The 19893-nt window shown below is 39.5% G+C and overlaps 1 long non-coding RNA gene across 1 annotated transcript in view; it reads left to right on the top strand.

Moving 5' to 3' along the window:
- Positions 1–17547, top strand: part of LOC140479476 (uncharacterized) — a 75821-nt gene extending 58274 nt beyond the window's left edge. The window contains exons 4-6 of the long non-coding RNA XR_011961055.1: positions 6106–6213; positions 8056–8223; positions 17353–17547. This is a non-coding gene — a long non-coding RNA (uncharacterized lncRNA). The remainder of the gene's footprint in view (positions 1–6105; positions 6214–8055; positions 8224–17352) is intronic.
- The last annotated feature ends 2346 nt before the right edge of the window (positions 17548–19893 follow it).

Raw genomic sequence — 19893 nt, 5'->3', positions numbered from 1 at the left:
CCAAACTGCCCTATGTTACCTAAAAAGCACACATAATTACAGCCTTCTTGTGATCTTTGGTGCCACATTTATATAACATACAACTCAATCCTTTTCCATAACATCAAGAAAAGTTGATACTTTGAGAAGACAAAACCTTGCAGTGTAAGAGATAACAGAATGCAGTGGAATACAGAGCTTTGCCAGCTGTGGCAAACTGACATAGCGGTAACAACAGAGGTTTCACAGCTGCCGTTCTGGGAAGTGACTAACCCTGAAAACTCCTGTTTCCAAGTAAGCAATGTCTGATCAAATACTCATACAGTTTCTCAAAAGTCTTTTTTGGTTACATTCTATCTATTCTTTCACAAACATGGATGCATACACTTATTTCACTCATTACTGAACCTTGGCCTTGTGAGATAATAATATGGCTTTTATTCACTAATGAGATATGAACATCGCTACTGGGCCAAAAATGTATTGTCCATTCATAATTGTCCTGAAGAAGAAGGTGGTATTGAACCATTTCTCTGAACTACTGCAATTCTTGGGAAGGGGTGGGGAGGGGAGGACTGGCAGTGCTGCTGCTGCCGATAGTAGGTTTACCCTCGTGCTGATTGGAATGAGCAATAGTGAAGGTACAGCAATATAATTCTAAGTTGGGATGGTGTATGGCTTGGAAGGGTAGGGTTGAATGAGTCAATGTTGAAGGTGGTAGGTAGGGTGCTAATCAAGAAATTTGCTTTGTTCTGGAGAGTGTTAAACTTTTGACTGTTGGAACTGAACCCATCCAGGAAAATGGAGAATATCCCAGGAAAGATATGTTCGCAATCAGTTGCCCAGAGAAAGAGAGAGAGAGAGATAGATTTATGGAATAAACTTGCAAGTCCAATGATTCAGATAGCTGCTATGAAAACTGATTAAACCTGTCATATTCATGTACAGGCTTCTCACTAACAGACAACTTGGCATTCTGAAGCCCTAAGGCCCCATGAGGAGAGTATCATTAAAATGTTCATGTGCTTCTTAATGTAAAACTGCCTGAAGACTAACATGATTAAATCTGTCGAAATCCAAATTAGGACATTCCACTTCAGTAACATCAAAAGAGGAATGTGAGGAGATTTGAGGAGAAATGTACAATAGCTTACAATTGAGCACATAACCAAGACTGACAGCCATGGACCGTCAATAGGTTTCTTTCTTTTCACCTCTTCACATACATCTCTGAGAAGTGATATTCTATTTATCGATACCTTATACAGAAATAAAATATATAAAATAATGATGTAAAGATGACATTGTTTTTAATTTAAAATTTAATGACTGTTCTCCAGTAAAGCAAATTTGAACATCTCATGCTTACAACAGGGAGTCAAACAGGAAAGAGGGGTAGGTCAGAGGTAGGAATACAACACTCTAGATCAAGATTTTCAACATTTTCTCCATTTTCATCACAGCTCCCAACTGGAGGTGGGGAGGCATCTTGGACTTAACTGTGGAGAAGGCTGTGCATTTAAGTGTCTATGCCCTTTGGAACTGTTGAACTTATTTAGACTTGTCAAGATGTGTCTCATGTAAAAGCTTCAGAAAAGATTTATGAGGATGCTGCTAAAGTTGGAGGGTTAGAGATATAAGGTGACGCTGAATAGGCTGGGGCTGTTTTCCCTAGAGCATCAGAGGCTGAAGGGTGACCTTATAAAGATTTACAAAATCATGAGGGACATGGATAGGGTAAATAGATAAGGTCTTTTCTCTGGGATGGAGGGGAGTCCAGAACTAGAGGGCGTATGATTAAGGTGAGTGAGGAAAGATTTAAAAGGGTCCTTAGGGGCAACTTTTTCACACAGATGGTAATGCATGTATGGAATAAGCTGCCTGAGAAAGTCGTGGAGGCTGGTACAATTACGACTTTTAAAAGGCATCTGAATGGTTATATAAATCGGAAAGGTTCAAAGGAATGGCCTAGTGCTGGCAAATGAGACTAGATTTTTTTAGCATGTCTGGTTGACATGGATGAGTTGGACTGAAAGGTCTGTTTTCATGCTGTACATCTCTATGACTCTAAGAGTAGACCTGACAAGAAGTGTCAAAACCTGTCTTAATGAACAAGATTGCTTTTGTCAATAAAGTATGGTCTGCAATATAAAGCATAAGCAACAGAACTATTTTTTTTCTCCTGTATATGTGAATACTCAATGAGTTGGCATGATAAGTGAAGGAGGAAAGGGATAAAGTGGGCACTTGTTGCTATTGGGGTGTGAGGGGACAGCGAGGATAGGTTAAGGGCATTAGGTTGTATGGAACATCATGGATGGGACATGGAGAGTGAGGGGGATAAAGGGGTGAGAGGATGAGGAATGATTCAATGTTTGTTTTTAAATGTTGAACCTAGTGTTGGTGCCTCCAGCCAGACTTTTACCCCAGCCCACCTCAGGAACTGGCAACTTATTTTGTTCTTAGGTTGCCCAGCCTGACCCTAAGCTAGCTCAGACCACCAGACTGAAAATGGGAAATCTGGGTGACCATTTCAAATATTAGCTTCAAGGGACTGGAATGTTTCCTGTCCCTGTGCTCTAACCCAGGGACAAGAATCAGGGTCTTGTATTTCCAGCTAAAACCACTGGATGTCCTGTAGTATTTTATACACAATAAAGTGCAGGCATTGTTGTAAGGTAAAAACATAAGCCTGGAAAAATAAAAGGCTCTGCCTTTATCTTCAATCCTTCTTTGATTTTGGAACTGTAATGTTGCACTACAAATGTTATGTAAGGGGTCCCTTGAGTTCCAAACGTTTGTACATACAAACGCAATCCCATACAGGAATGTAATTTTAAATATCCAATATATGAACACTTCCTGTGCTTACAGCTGCTTTCCATTGTGCGGCATTGTGTTCGAATTGTGTATAATTTGACTTGTGAACAGACTGCAGAATGGAACTTGTTTGTAACCCAGAGACTGTCTATACCCTAATTTAAAATAAAGATTAAATCTGGCAGCTACAGGCCAATTAGCCTAATAGGATCATGAGGTATCCAGATGGTGAGATTTAGGTCTAGGTCTTGGGATGGCTGATTACAAGAGAAGGATCGTGGTTGCAAGGGAGGGTCTGACAGTGGCTTTGATGGGCAGCAGACTGATCATGGTGGGAGATTAAAATTACGACACATAGTCTCATTATAAAAAAATGTGATCAGATTGCTCATCTACTCCTGATCCTACATTCATTCAAACTGAAAGTGGGAGAGTACAAGGCAGATTCACTTCCTGTTCCAGATTAATTTGATCTTTGACGTAAACCTGTTTTTTGAGTTGAGACTCAGATGAGAAAAACTGAGGAAAAATGAGTTGACATTTGGACAAGCATAGGCTAATAGACAAACTCAACATGACTTTGTGAAATGCAAATTGTGTTTAACTAACGTATCCAGTTCTGTATGAAGTAATTTGGTGGACTAATGATGATAGAGCAATTGATGTATATTTGAACTTTCAAAAGTCATTCATCAATATGCTAACTATAAATATGACAGCAAAAGTAAAGCTCTTAGGATTAAAGGATAGTGACAGTGTGAATTACTAGATTTATAATAATGTTATTGTTTGCAGATGGCACAAAACTCAGAAATTTGTAAATATTGAGGCCTGAAGAGATTACAGTTGCAACGATAAAATGAGCAGACGCATGGTGGATGAAATATAATGCCAAGTATGATTTGATTGCTGATTGGGATGAAATAATGTAAACCAAATTAAATCATTTTTAAAAGAGACTAAAACCTCCCTTCAAAATAAAACCAGGGAAAAATAACTTCTTAAAGCTACAGCATTGCCACAGGACCAAGTATCATCCAAGTCTGGACAGACAAATAAACTCCTCACTTTTCATTCCTGAACTTGGTTTTATAACAGTGTTTTTTGAGCTTAATTTTCATTCAATATGTACTGGACCCTATATATCTTGGATTATCACAATTAAGGGGTTAGTTTTATTATAAACGGATGCAAGTAAAATATAAAACATATTTGAAAAGTGTAAATCTCATCCTAAATGCAGCAACATACACACATATAACACACTAGCATGCAGAACAAAATATGTTATAGAATGGGGGAGGTGTAATTGGAAAGAAATTAAAATCTATAAGTAGAAATAATCTTATGTTTCAATGTTTCTTTGGTAGAGTTGAAGTTCCAGTGGGGTTGCAGCCAATTTAAGCTTGTTCTTGTTCTTCTGGAGATGGTTCTTTCAAACTGCACTCAGTTCTTTTCCAGAGTGGGTGTTATGGCACTTGAAGTTCCTTTTATTTATAAATTCACTGTCTAAGTTATGTATTCCAACTTGTTACAGAGCTTTGAGAAACTGTCGGGATAAGGAGCTGTTGTTATTTAACACAGTATGTACTTCTTTTCTGTTACAAATAGAAAAACTCATAATCAGCTTTTCATAAAGGGCAGTGTTGGTCAAGTGATGGCTGACTATTGGAACAAAATGGGGACAAACCATGCTAATGAAGGAGATTATCTCCCATTGTTAATGAAACCAAAATGCCATTAAACAAATGGGAGAGTCTTCAGAACCCCTTTTATTAATATTTTTGAATTGTATTGTATTAAGAGTTTCGGGAGATTTACTTTGTTTCTAGCAGCTTCTACAGACAATGTTGCTTATGGCCCTTAAGATATCTCAAGATAGTTTGCGTAATGGCAAGCATAAACTTCTTCAGGGGAACAGCTCAGGCCTATCTATCGTTAATCCATGTCAAATGTTTTTAGAAAATTGTTTGCTCTTATAGATTAGGTGACCCTTGCAGCCATTTTAAAACACAATGTTCGAGCTCATTTGTTTTCATTCATAATAAAGTCTTGGTTGTAAGTCAATCAATGGAATTAAGGATTAATATTCTGTATACTATATTTTCACAATTGGGTGTATTCAAATTTTCGAACATGACAAGATAATTTGAGAAGGCCATTAACGAAAGCAAATGGGATTCATTAATAGAATAGGGGGCTAAACTAAAGGAGTTATGCGAAACTGTTGAAAACTTTAACTGGAGTATTGTGTGGAATTCTAAGAGCCACAACTTAGAGAGATGTTTGGGGTCTTAGAAAGATTGCAGAAGAGATTTATTCAAGTGGTACTAGAGATGGGGGACTTAGAGAGATTTGAGAATCTGGATTGCTCTCCTTAAAGCAAGTAATAGTGAAATAAATAGATGAATTATTTCCACTGGCAACAGAAAAGTTAGCAAAAGAGCCAGATTTAAGAGGGTTGGCAACAGAATCTGAGATGACAACATGAGACATCTTTTTACACAGTGAATTTTTATGCACTCCCAGAGGGTGTTGGAAGCAGCATCAATGGTAATTTTCAAATGAGATTTGTTAAAATACTTAAAGAGAAAAAAATTGCAGTATAACTGCAACCACCAAAGAACGAACAAACACAAAGGACCAAGTGGCCTTCTTTTATATATCAATCTTTGATTTGTACCAGTATAGGATCCTGTCCTGCCCCACCAACCATCTTTGTGGTCTCCCTGTGTGAGATTGCCATTTCACTAACCAATAATACTGAATGGCACAGTTTGTTTTACTGTGGGTTAATGCCCATTTAATTATGTTTGCCTGTACTAATTTCTCTAAGCTTCCATAACTGATGGAAAAAGCTTTCACACCGTAAATGTGCTTGATTCACTCAGGTGAAAGACAAGTATTCTAAAAGATAAAGGAAGACTTATATTTTTATATTGAATGAGCTTTTTTAAAAGTGTAGACATTGCTGTAATGTGGGAAACATAGCACCCAATTTATACCAGCAAACTCCCACAAACAGCTATCTAATCATGATCAGATAACCTGATTTTATGATACTGGTTGAGGGATAAATATTGGCCAGGGCCCATGAGATAACTCTCCTTCAACCCATACAAGCAGGCAAATGGGGCCTCAGTTTAACATCACATCTTACAGCTAATGCTGTTCAGTACTGAACTGGAATTTTGTGCTCATGTCCTAAAAATAGACTTGAGCCCAGGACCTTGTGATAGAGGTAAGAGTGCTAGTCACTGAACCACAGCTGGCATAAATAATATTCATATTCATTTTGTTTTACAGATAGATATCCAGTCTGTAACAGGACTTGGACATGGGAAAACTTTATCCATTTCACTGCTGGAGTAACTGACATTGTGGCCTTGTACGAGATGGTTACATTTTGAAGAGGTAACATGTATTAACTTCCTTTAGTCTCTGATATACATTCTTTTCATCCCTCTGGAAGCTACATATTTTACTTCAATGACCAACAGATGTTTTTTTCCTTTAATTACTTTACTCGAAGAGATCAGTTTTACTTCTGTTGAAGCTTTTAAACATGTTTAATTTCTAATATCACAACCTATTTTTGTTGTTTTTGTTTTTGTTCAACAGCAGCCCAGTTACTTTCAATATTTTTCTCACACTTTGGATTCAAAAATGTTGGCTGTTTAGTGAAGGGACTGAACTTCGCACCATCACCCAGAATAACAATTAATAACTCACCTGGATCAGCTACATCTTAAAAAAAAAACTATTGTTGGGTCTCAGCTTGGCTTTAGGTACAAATCAGCGATTCCTGAGGGCTGTGAGATATTGCCTGCTGTGGCTGGTTGGGTTCCTGGCAGAGTGATTTGATTTAATAATGTAAAATCACATTGCCAGGGATTACCAACCTGTCACCAGCTATTACCGACCGTTCCTAGAAGAAAAATGCATCTTGCCACTGGGGACAGTTGGAAATGGTAAACCCTGTCCACCTCATTGCAAACATGGGAACTGCTGGAGCAGAAACCCTCAGAGTTTGACATCTGCCACTCCATTGACAGCACGATGCATCAGAGCAGCTTCTGTTGGTCACACACGAAGAGTGAATGTTGCCCTAACCAGTGTGATGTTCCCCTTGTTAGAAAGTATTTGAGCAGACAGAGAAAGCATTTTGACCCCCAATAATAGTGTAGAATGCATTTGCCCACTCAGTAAACATCTACCAGAGTTATTAGAACTGAAGAGCTATTTTAATAGATGGCCAATATTGTGCATTATATACTATTATTGAACTCAAATTATGCTTGAGAATTTTGTTTTGAATTCACCTTTTATCAAAATCAATTTATTTGGGCAGGCCATTTGTTAATGTGAAAAGTCTATTTACAGTTCTAATTGTTCTATGATTCCACAGCACAACAATTATCACCCACTCTGAAGGAGTGGTGAACATGGTGAGAGTTTATGAGGGTAACTCCACAACAAAGCTACTCTACCGATCTGGAATCCCACCCACTGCCAGTACAAATTGGATGTGCATTGCTCATAATTTTCCAACCAGTAGAGTTATCCTCTGTAAATCAAGGAAAATAATAACTCAAAAAATATTCAGTTGCTCACTGTACATTCTTCCTTTCTCTTTAAGATAAGAAGCTGAGAATGAGTTTGATTCCAGTGTAAGGTATTACCTTCCATTGAAAAAGAGTAAAAATTCAGTTTTTTGTTTTGATACAAGGGAGTGAGTCCCTAGCGTGCAATGATTTCTGGCTACTCAGCATCAGCTGCTTCAGATTATGAAGTGCATACCCACGTGGAAATACAAAGGGAGCCCTGGAGGAGGGATTTTCTTTTTCCATGAGCCTTGTGCGGTGAAGGACTTAGCTAACTCTGTGAACAGATTTTTGAATGCTTTCATGTTCACAGTGGCTAAGTTCCGCACCTCAGGGGGTCAAACTCAAAAGGATTTCCGGGCTACCATTTGCAGTTCATATGTCACTGCAGGCTTATGTCAATCAGTCCACAGGTCGTGTTAGTACTAATTATCTTTTTTGTGTTGGGTGATTCAGTGTAACATTTCCCAGAATGAGTTCAATGGGATGATTAAAACCGCATGCTAGACAGAAGGAGACACTATCCAAATATTCAATATGCTTTATTTTCTCAGATCTCACCTCTCCAAAGGTTTCAAAAGCATCAGGTGCACATGCCTTTGATCGGATTTATATCATTCTTTTAATCACATGCTTTCTTTATGTTACACAGCCCTGGAAACATCATGAATTATTTGTTAACACATGTTCCCCCTTTGTACTACAATGCAAGTTGTGACTATTCTGGATTTTGGAACTCTTGTGACCAGCACATGGAGAAGAGTTAGTTTGCTGGATTCAAACTCAGGCCATGGACGTGTTGGCATGTTCCAACAAAATGGTAATGCTATGGTATCTACACCACACCTCCCCCAACTCATCCAGTATAATAATTTCCTATCAATTATCTATTGTATCTTAATAAGTAGACATTTTTAAATTGGTAATCACGTTTTTGTGCTTTCACCAGCAATCAATAACTGAAATTATTTACCAATATAGTCAAAATAGAATGCCATTTGGACATTCGTGAGCATGTGTGGGCTTTCAATATAATGATTGTACATGGAAGAGGAGGTCCAGATTTCTGACATGGTATCTTATGATGTTTTAAGTAAGATTCAGAAATAAATGCTTTTTCATAACTTCCCTGTGAATTGTAAGCGATGGGCTATGACACATGAGGCGGAATGTGCTTAGCAACAGTGAAAAGTTTGAAGGCAAAGTGCAAGCCAGGAAGCTGGGGAAAATTCCCTGTGGGCCGATACCCATTGCATTCCTGCTTTCAGCAGCAGCCAATTAAAGTTACTAAAACTCCAATTAGGAGTGATTTTGCAGCCTAGCCAGTCTTTTGCCAGCAGCACTGTGGCATCGTGGTGATGTGGGAGGGCACAATGAAGGAGTGTCCCTTCAAAGGCTGAGGGCAGGCCCTAATTGGAGGCTCCACGCTCTAGTGACAGAGCCTAGGGAGGAGAAGCTCTGCCTATGACCCAAACTACTCATCATTCAGCAGCAGTTCCTCTCTACTCTGAAGGCCTGAGTTTCATTCATCAGAATGTTTTATGTGCTCTCATGTTTCCTATGGAGGTCTCCAACCTGCTTCAGTGACACCCACCTCTCTTGGCTATTAATCCAGGTGTTCTATTTGGTTCTGTAGCATACTGACCTGAATGGCACAGTGAAATGCTCCATACTGGGCACAGCTGGCAAATGCAGACTTGGGATCTCAACTTGCTCTTGACAATGGGGTCCCAAAGCCTCAGGAAAGTTCAACTAATAGCACAGATTAGCGATGGGAGTATGAGATAAATCAGCATGCGGCAATCGAGAGCCAAAATGGTACCTTGAACTCTTAGATCTAAAGAAGGAAGGGAAGTAAATAATTCTGCAGTATTGAGATCCTGTAAAAGAATTAAGTGGAGTGAAAGTCAATAAATTTTAACATCTGATAGAGTTGGGAGGACATGTTAGAGATGGAGCTACAGAGGTGTAAGAGGAGGAAATTTATAATCACTGACAAAGCAGGTCAAGAGGGAATATAATGAGGAGAGAGTTTGGGGGATTTGACATCAATGAGAGTATTCCTTGGTCTCATACCCAATCCAGTAGTGTATGAGAGGGATGAGAGGAAACTCCCAGCATTTGTAATCAGTGCTGAATGGATACGGGCTTTAGATGGTACCTAAAGTTGTGCGGGGAAAAGATGTATTGAGTATGAAAGAAGGAACAAAGCATCTTGTGGGCAACTTCAGCCATACAGAGGGTCATTGTTCCACTTGCCATTAAACAATAGACTAAGAAGAGTAGAACTCTCAAATTTGAGAGGTTATAGTTGTTTCATTTGTGGACTGAAGTTGCAGGATTAAAAGAATGTTGTAGAGTGTGAATTGACAGCAATGTGTTGGTGAGCAATCTTCGAATCAACAAGAATGGCAATTGAAATGGAATGGGAACACAGTTGATGTGAGAACAAGTGACTACAAAACACACAAAATTGTAGTGGGAACAAGATGTATTTGTATGGAAGGAGAAGTAAAGTATCTTGTGGGCAACTCCAGCAATAAAGGAGGGTGACAAGAAAATAAAATCAGAATTTCGTCTTATAAGGGCAGGTCCAGGCATCTTTAAATTGTGTTATTTTTAATCCTGAGAAACATTGTAAAAAAAAATTCTCTTAAATACACTTGTATTACATTCGATCTGGCTCCAAAGAGTCTGGAAAATTCCTCGTCACCTATTTAAATAGACATCAAGTAAAGCAGGAGTACGTCAGGATAAATGTATGAAAAAAAAACATGTGAATGCAAAAAGAACGAACCATGCTCAGACATCATTAAATGCCATAAAACATCTTAAAAGTTTGTACCGGCCTGAGAACAGGACTTACCTGAAACAACTTTGCACTCACAGAATACTATTATGTGAACTTTAACCTTGCTTCACCATGTAAGCTACTTCAATAACGGTACATCACTATTAAATTACCTTTACAACTCTTTCAATGCTGGGTCCCACAGGATAATTATGTTTGATATTAAAGGAATGTTCCATTTCTGGGTCTGCTAAAAATATACATTCATTTGATGAAATAAAAAAAAACAAAGTGCTGGAAAATCTCAGAAAAGGGAAGGCATTGATCTAGAGTGGATGTTCACAATAGAATAAAGGTCAGCACTGACAGAAAGCAAACACCTGAAAACAAGGGTGGCAAAGTGGCTCAGTGGTTAGCACTACTGCTTCAAAACAACAGGGACCTGGGTTCAGTTCCAGCTTTGGTGACTGTCTGTGTGGAGTTTGCATGTTCTGCCTCTGTCTTTGTGGGTTTCCTCCCACAGTGCAGGTTAAAAGGGTTAGCTATGGGAATGGATGGAGAGTCAATGGACAAAATGGTTGCTTTCTGCACTGTAAGGAAACTATGATTTTAAGGTACAGATACTGGACATAAAAATGGTGGGCAGAGTTCATGATCCGATAGGTTCGATGTACCAAACCCATCCTTGCTGGGTTCCATAGGCTGAAATTTATGCCTTTTTGGCTACATCTCAGTTGCATTGAGATTTTTGGAGGAATATCCACTGAATTGCCCTTCATTAGCAACCTCTTGATACAGTAGCTACAAAGCCACTCTGCTCATAGTATGTAGCTGGCATAGTTGTAACTCCTACACATATACAAACCCAGTCTCTCAGACCGTTCACTGTTTAACCCCCAGCCTGGCAGTTTATCAGCCTATAGCCACATCCTGTGGAAACACCTTCCTCAGGTCAACATTAGCCTTGACCCAATGCCCATATAAGATCCACTGATTGTCATTGCCCACTTGTGGACCATCACAGACAGTCAAATGGACAAATATAAACATGAACTTTTATTTGCAAACTAAGCTAAAAGGGAACACAAACAAATTCAAGAGAGGCCAAAACAAAAACAGAAGTTGCTGAAGAAACTCAGTAATAGAGACTGATGTTTGCTCCGACAATGCAAACCACGTTTTAACATCATCACCAAAGAATATTGAATATTCCATGATGGTCAGATGCATCCAACTCTCATCCACCGGAACCAGTCAGTGAGGTCCTGTCTGGCTTGTACTGCTCAACACATCCACAAGGAGGGATGAACTATATTGGAAGGCCAAACAATGGAACCACATCTTCATAAGCCCCATCACTTGCTCCACCATGGTCCTGGCTGAGGAATGGATGCCATAATATTTGTGCTCCACTTCAGTCAGGGGGTTTTCCAGTGGTGTCATCATCCATATTTACAGCCTTGGTCTCTCAGTAACCAGCTTTGTAAACACCCTGCACCTTGAAACACACAGGTCCACAAGAGTGCTCCAGGATGTTGGAATTATGGCAGTTGCCAGGGTAACAGGCTCACACCGCCAGGAAGTGGGTAGTGATTACAGATCACCTGGACATTAAACTAATAGAACGCGTTCCTGTTGATGAATCCCACAGTGTTGTGATACAGTCAATGGCACTCTGTAAACTGGGAGAAGCCATCCATGTTTCAGAATCCTAATGCCTGAGCTCCAGCACTAACCTCTTTATTGGGAAGCTAAATGAACTGATGTGATGTTACCCAGATGGCATCAGTCACTGTTCAGATGTATTTGTGGATGTATCTCTCAGAGATCCCACACAGCTCCCTGGAAGGAATCAGTTGCATAGAGATTCAAAGCTGCCCTCACCTTCACAGGCATTGGGAGAGGATGGCCTGTCACTGTGGTAGCCTTCAGGTTCCACTGCAGCATCCAGCATCCAAAGTTCTGTTACAGTGTCCCCTGACTTACAGAGCTCGCATCAGCACTACGCTTCCCTTCTTCCCTGCAAATAGAGTTGGAGCCAATAAAACTCTGGGCTTCTTGTATACTGCACACATTCTGAGGGGCCTTACCTTTGCAAACTCTGTTTGAGCTTCTAATCCTCCACACCAGTCTGATGGTGCTAGGTTTACCATCAGCCCTGGTCTTCCTACATCCATCTTCACACTTGTAGGTAAGCAGCCACAGTAACCAATATGCGAACAGTGGCAGGGCCTGGTGAAAATAGTAAAAGAAGGACCTCTGAAGAGGTTCTCAGAATGTAGAGAAGTTATAGATGGCACACCGTGCAGATAAGGGCCGAGACAGTGAGACATGCTGTACCCTGAGAATAGAACCATTTCTCTATCACCCGCCCGCATTCAGACTCAGCTTGTACAGCAGCTTGGTGAGGGTGCCAATCAACGTCACTAAGAAGGAAATGCCTGCAACAATCTGACACCCTTTGTATCAAATGCTCAATATCTCACTGCATTCAGTCCAGATTATTGTCATATTTATGTGACAGATGATGTGTTAACATCGTGTCGCTCACACAGTAGCATGAATACTGGTTCCCCTTCAGCCAGCATTGGCCTTTTGTAACATTCTTGCTGCAAACATTAAAATCTTAAGGTGCCAAAGTTCAATTTGCAAGAACCAATGGCTTGTTGAAGACCACCTTTGAGCTGCATCTGACCCCTAAGCACCTTCACTCTACATGCGTACAATGTTTGGTGAGTTTAGTAAAATAGGAAACTGAATATTAATAAGGAGAGTGGGCTGTCAACATGGTGTTTAACAAGCCAGAGTCCCCTTTAATATGCAACTTGCTGCTGCCTAGTGAGGAACTCAACATAATAGTTAAGAAAACATGAAATATTGAACAAGATGATCCCAATCCGGAGATGGGTCTTGCCAGACTTCTCTGATAGTGCCACATGTCTTGCCATAGCCTACTTCACTCAGATTTCAACCCATGTTTTTGCTTTCAGACAAAATTGACCTTTATTCTGCTCTTACCACTTACTCAGGATGTATGGTTTATATTTTCTCTACAATCATTACCACTTTTGTTCAGTGACACCTTTGATTTCTAATCTCCCTCAACCTCTAACCTATCTCTGACCATCCCATGCCTTCTAGTTGCTCCTCTTGATTCTACAGAATAAAAAATGTTATTTTCCATGTGTTTTCGGTTCCAAAGAAGAATTACATTAGATTCCAAGCATTAACTCTTTTTCTATTTCAACAGATGTTAGCACAACCGCAGTTTCTCCAGCTCTTTCTGTCTTTATTTTAGATCACCAGTGATTGCAGTATTTAACTTTTGCTCTATTTGGTAAATTCAGGGATACAGGAGGGCTGAGCTTCACCACATAATTGTATTTTTTAAGTGAAATGTTTAGTTATTATCACATTTGATTTTCACGAGTATTTACAGCACACACACAGGGCAATCCGCTAAATAGATTCATTTGTGCTTCATGCAAACTTGTCAGTCCCTTTCATATTCATGATCAACTGTGCCATGAACAACAGAAATTCATTTCTTCAGTAATTCTGTAAAACCTAACCTGAAACACATTTCAATTGTTCCACAAGCTTGCTAGAAATCTTATGTCCATAGTTCATAATTATTCCATTGGAAATCTCACTCAAGATTATCAAGCCATTCCAAAAACTGAAGTCACTGATGTTATAAAGTGAGAAATCTTTCTCATAAATTTAATATTTTCAAAAAGCTGCTTGCTTATGTTTGTAAAAGTGAAGAAGGCAAGCAAGATATCATGTGCACAACTAATAGTATGAGCTTCCTAATGCATGATTTTGACTTGAATCCCATTCATGTTGTTTGTTTTCACAGCCTTTTGCACCACAAGATTTGTCAGACTAATGATTTGTTGCACTCTACTTGATGAGAAGCCATTTTCTCACTCACTGACAGTTAAGGCTTGTAAAATTCTCAGGCAACTTGTTGGAAGTGGGAAAGTAATCCACACCTGAGAGCTAACAATCCCCATGTTGATGAAGATGAAATGTCCCCAAAATATGAAAGCATATTTATGTTGTCATTTGTTGTGACTAGTTTTGAGCTTTTAAAATGTTTTTTTAGAGGCAAGGTGGGGATGTGGTGGAGGTGTTATTTTCTGCTCTCTGGGTTGTTACCTATAGCTCTCAATTGTGGTAGCAACGAAGTAGAACTTGATGATGTAACTGGAGATAAGGTACTGCCGAATACGTCTACCCCGAGCTTGCTGACCACTCCAACCACACAGCACAGGGCTTACCTTACTTGCATTTCACAAAGGAAGAATCATTCAGAAACTCTAAGTCTCTTTTGACATGCATTTTCACAGTACATTATTCCTGGGGTATTATAAGTATCCTTTGATTGATAGGATGACAGTCATTACTTAGGCTCACACTGGGCACTTAGAGGCTGCACAAGCTGTTATTTATTTATAACTGTAATAAGAGATTTTTTGATTTAATAATGGATTGCATACTTCTGAAATATACTTTGAAACCAGCTTCTGTAATTTGTTTTTATCTCTGTGAGTGCTTGTTTTGTTTGGAGTATCTGAACATGAAATATAATAAAATTCTAAATATTGAAAACACCGCAACAAAGATGACTGACAGATCCCAGCAAATGTGCATTACTAATAGTTATGTCTCTTAATAATAGTAAGTACTATGTGGCAGTTGAATTGGATATCATCCCTGCTTAAGTCAAATGCTCCAAACCACTCCTTTTGTAGCTCTATAGACAAATGGATTTTTCTCAATCCATTGTCAGAGGAATAAAACATTTCAAGAAGGATTTGTACCCAGTGAAAACAATTATTAAAAGTTCTGAAGTGCTCATAGCTGTCTTGTCTAGGAAGGTTATGATAGAAATTTTTCAAATTAGAAGGAGTCCAGGCCTCTAGTCAAATTGGACCCAGAGTGCTGATTCGAGAAGTCCAGTCCCCAAATCCACCATTCTCATTGGGGGGGAAGAGAGTATTGGGGTGGGAGGTATTTCATACATCTACACTTCTTGAAGGCTACAGTACTTTCAAATGTGGAACTGCCTTGACTCAGAGCCAACTTTCATCATCAAGGTTTCTGAAAAATGATCTGTGGTCTTTAGCTATTTGAGGAAAAATTCTCAACCTACCAGAGGTCTTGAGGAAGTGAGGTGATCCTTTGGGGCACTCAGGTATCTCTCAAGTTTGGAGAGGTCTGGGTAGCCTTTGGAGTGGCTAAGGTAACTCTGTAGGGTTATTATCAGTAGACAATGATGTGTATAAAGACTATCTTGTTTAAATCCCTTTATATTTTCAAGAAAACAATGCCTACTGTGTTAGAAAAAAAGTAGCTTGCAATTTCGTTAAATATTTATTGATACAAGCCTGCAAATTATGATTTGAGCTTTAATACTTCTTTACTGCTTTCACAATGTATCTTATATCAGTGGTGGGGGGGTGGGGGGGCCTGTAAATACACATGTTGATTGCAGGCTCTGTATAATTATAATGGAATAAAATGTCTTTGCCCTGAGGCTATGAGCATACATATTTGCTTTTACAAAGGATTAAAAACTTTCGGGATGATGTCTTCAACAGGCACTTTGAATTTTACTTTATAGCACTGTGCGTGTCCTGTGATCTGCCCAGGGCAGATATTTGGTGAGTTGACATTGGAGGATGTGAGAGCAAAGTGTAGTGGGTGAGGCATCATGGGTTGACATGAGTTGACACTAAGTTAGCAAAGGGACTATATTGGGCTATGAAGGTGAGTGGGGGTCATGAGTTGGTGCTAATTCAACACAGAATCTGAGATACTATTTAGGGGTATGGGGTCAGTACAGAGATATGAATTGGCATGGATGGAGCATGGAAACTGTGAGGAATGAGGGCTAGAGGACGATACTGTTTCAATTATAATGGGGATAAAATCCCAGAGAACTGAGGTGCCATTTTTAAGTTGCCTACCTCAGTGCTTGGGATCTGCTTGGTTGCCTGTGCCTCACTTTTAAGGGTGGCAGGATTAATTCCAGTTGGTGTCTGTCCCCAGAATGAAAGCCAATCATTTGGAGAAGTTTCTTACCAGTCAGAATTAAGAAATTGGAAATTTTTCTGACTCTGTGCACCTCACTCTGGATCAGAAGTTGGGCCATGTGTCTCAGTGCTTGCTTCTGAGGTATTTATAAAAATATTAACACAAGAGATTTGTTTTTAAACTGAAGTAATTTTCAGTAATTATGTGTAAAATATCTTTGTATCTGACAATAGGAAGAAGGGGTCCTTTCCTCATTGTTCACACTCTGTTAATGAACGCAAGAACATTACTTTAAAAAAACACAATAGACCATAATCCAAATATAAAGAAAAGTAAGCTGAAGACTTTGCCACTTACATGTGAGCACACCATGATTGGTAAGATTGCTGATTGGTGCTATATACTCAATTATGTAACAAAGCTGTCAGTTAATTTTTTGTCCCACTGAAATCTAATCTAATCTAATTTAATCTTATCCAGGAACTCCTTTCCAAATAGCACAAGGCACATGATATGGACTGCAGCAGTTCAAGGCGGCTTCACAAAATATTACCAAGGGCAACCAAAGATGGGTAGCAGCTGCTCACCTTACAGCCAGTACTTACATCCCAACTATAAAAATTTAACCTCCATAAGAGAAATAGCTGAGGAATTATCTTTTGCAAAATTATTATTTAAATATTAACCTCTATTTAAATAGCTGGCAGAAATTAGACAGAAATGTAAAATATTATTGCATTGCATCGATCACAGGTTGATCACAGGTGGAATAAGATAGCTAGATTACAAATATTGGTACAGGTTAAAAAAAACAGATAACTATTTTAAAGAATTTGTCCTTCAGTAGAAGCATACCGTGAACTCAATCATTTATCAAAACATAATCACACATTTGATTTTGTACCAATATTATAACACAATGTCACTATTAATCCAAGGTGCAATATAGAATTAGATGTTATGGAAGAACATATATGTATTTCGTGGAGTTATTGTTCTTACTTAGTCTTCTATATGATTGTCCATTGTTACAAAATAGTTTCAAAGTGTAATATTTCTACTTTCTACACATTTCAAATGAAACTATCCTTTAACTTTTTTTTGATTTTGCAGAACGTTTCTCGATGGGAAGTAAGGACTGGCTATCCTTCAATAACACCGGAGCAAGCAGGGTATGGGCTTGAAGTGGAAGGGAACATCAACAACATTAGATCATTTTTAAACAGGGCTGCCAAATCTATTGCATGACTGATATGTCTAATAAGCTTGAGTCTACTTAATGCTGAGCTTTATTAAAGATGATTACTATAAAAGAAGATTACCAGTAAAGGAAACTTGTTAAACTGTCTTTACACTGGTATATTTTCTTGGATATTTTCCCAGTGCTTTTCCCCAACATTAGCTTCAAAACCAAATATCAAAGACAATGTTATATTACTCACTGGGTGCTACTCTGTATTCAGCTAATAGTACATTTCTGACCTTCTACACCTCAATTAGTAAATCAATTTACCAGATGACGATAGTCCTCTAAATTAACTTCCATTAGTTGCAGATAAGCACAGTCAATACAGAGAAGATCCTCGTTGGCAACTTATGATGCACTCCAGAAACTGCACCACAGTTAAGTGTTGAATTGATGGCACATAATGATGCAGCACTATTAAAACAAAATAAATATAAAGCACCTTATGATATGGATAATGTTATAGTGGTGCCTGGACCCATCCCTTTATCTAGGTAAAAACAATGACCCAGATGCTGGAAACCAGAGTCTAGATTAGAGTGGTGCTGGAAAAGCACAGCAGTTCAGGCAGCATCCGAGGAGCAGTAAAATCGACGTTTCGGGCAAAAGCCCTTAATCAGGAATACAGGCAGAGTGCCTGAAGGGTGGAGAGATAAGTGGGAGGAGGGTCGGGGTGGGGAGAAAGTAGCATAGAGTACAATAGGTGAGTGGGGGAGGGGATGAAGATGATAGGTCAGGGGCGGGGGACGGTGGAGCGGATTGGTAGAAAAGAAAATAGGCAGGTAGGACAAGTCATGGGGACAGTTACTGAGCTGGAAGTTTGGAACTGGGGTGAGGTGGGGGAAGGGGAAATGAGGAAACTGTTGAAGTCCACATTGATGCTCTGGTGTTGAAGTGTTCCGAGGCGGAAGATGAGGCGCTCTTCCTCCAGGTGTCTGGTGGTGAGGGAGCGGCGGGGAAGGAGGCCCAGGACCTCCATGTCCTCGCCAGAGTGGGAGGGGGAGTTGAAATGTTGGGCCACAGGGCGGTGTGGTTGATTGGTGCAGGTGTCCCAGAGATGTTCCCTAAAGCGCTCTGCTAGGAGGCGCCCAGTCTCCCCAATGTAGAGGAGACTGCATCGGGAGCAATGTTTACAATAAATGATATTGGTGGATGTGCAGGTAAAACTTTGATAGATATGAAAGGCTCCTTTAGGGCCTTGGATGGAGGTGAGGGAGGATTGTACTCTATGCTACTCTCTCCCCACACCCACCCTCCTCTCATTTATCTCTCCACCCTTCAGGCATTCTGCCTGTATTCCTGATTAAGGGCTTTTGCCCAAAACGTCGATTTTACTGCTCCTCGGATGCTGCCTGAACTGCTGTGCTTTTCCAGCACCACTCTAATCTGGACCCCCCCATCCATTTATCTGCAAATGTTTTTCTAATTCAAATTATTCCACACAACTAAACCCTCCAGTTCTCAATCAAGGTTGGATGGTGTTGGCATGAAGAAGGACATAGCCCCTATGATTGTAGTGCGAATAGTTTACTTTTTTAAATTACTTGTTCATGGGATGTGTGCATTGCTGGCAAGGCTGGAATTTATTGCTCATCACTATTGTCCTTCCTAAGGTATAAATGAGCCATCTTTTTGAACCAGTGCAGTGTATTTGGTGTAATCATATTTATAGGCCTGTAAGGATGACATTCCGGAATATTGGCCCAATGACAAGGAAGAAACTATACATTTTCAAGTCAGGGTAATGTGATGCTTGATTAGGAACCTTATGTTTCCAGGCAGCTGAAGTTGCAGATCAAGAAAATGCTGGTGACTTCGCTTTGCAAATGCTGCTTGAATTATCTCGGTTACTGATCTGAAACACTATCAACAGCTGGAGCAACCGGGCTCAATCTTCTGTGCCTACTGAGCTGATAACAGTTGATGTAGACTGCACTGGCTCAGTTCAGCAGGAACAGAAGTTGTTCCCCTTTGACAACACTTACAGAGATTCATGATCAGCTCAATCTTCCCTCTGAAGGAGGAGTAACACAGATTCAAATTAATGAAGGAAGTATTTGGTCTTTGGTCTTTTATGACTACCAGTCTTTGTGATTTGTAAGTACGGTTACTCTTATTTCCATCATCTCACTTACAACAATATTCCAAAATACTCACTGAACCTTGTAGTTGAATTAATTTTCAAAAATATAGTAAGTTATAAGACATAGTAGTTAGTGCATGCAATATGTAGTTAGAATCTCTAACACCACTCAATCAAACCTATAAGTTCCCCAAAACCGTTGCACCTTATGTATTCTCTTTCAGAAATACCCATGACTAGAGGGCATAGGATTAGAGTGAGAGTGGAAAGATATAAAAGGGACCTATGGAGCAACTTTTTCACGCAGAGGGTGGTACGTGTATGG

The sequence above is a fragment of the Chiloscyllium punctatum genome, chromosome 7 (assembly GCF_047496795.1).
Source record: "Chiloscyllium punctatum isolate Juve2018m chromosome 7, sChiPun1.3, whole genome shotgun sequence".
Taxonomy (NCBI): Eukaryota; Metazoa; Chordata; class Chondrichthyes; order Orectolobiformes; family Hemiscylliidae; genus Chiloscyllium; species Chiloscyllium punctatum.
The sequence above is the reverse complement of the archived record's forward strand: the minus strand, read 5'-3'. Positions and strand labels throughout refer to the sequence as shown.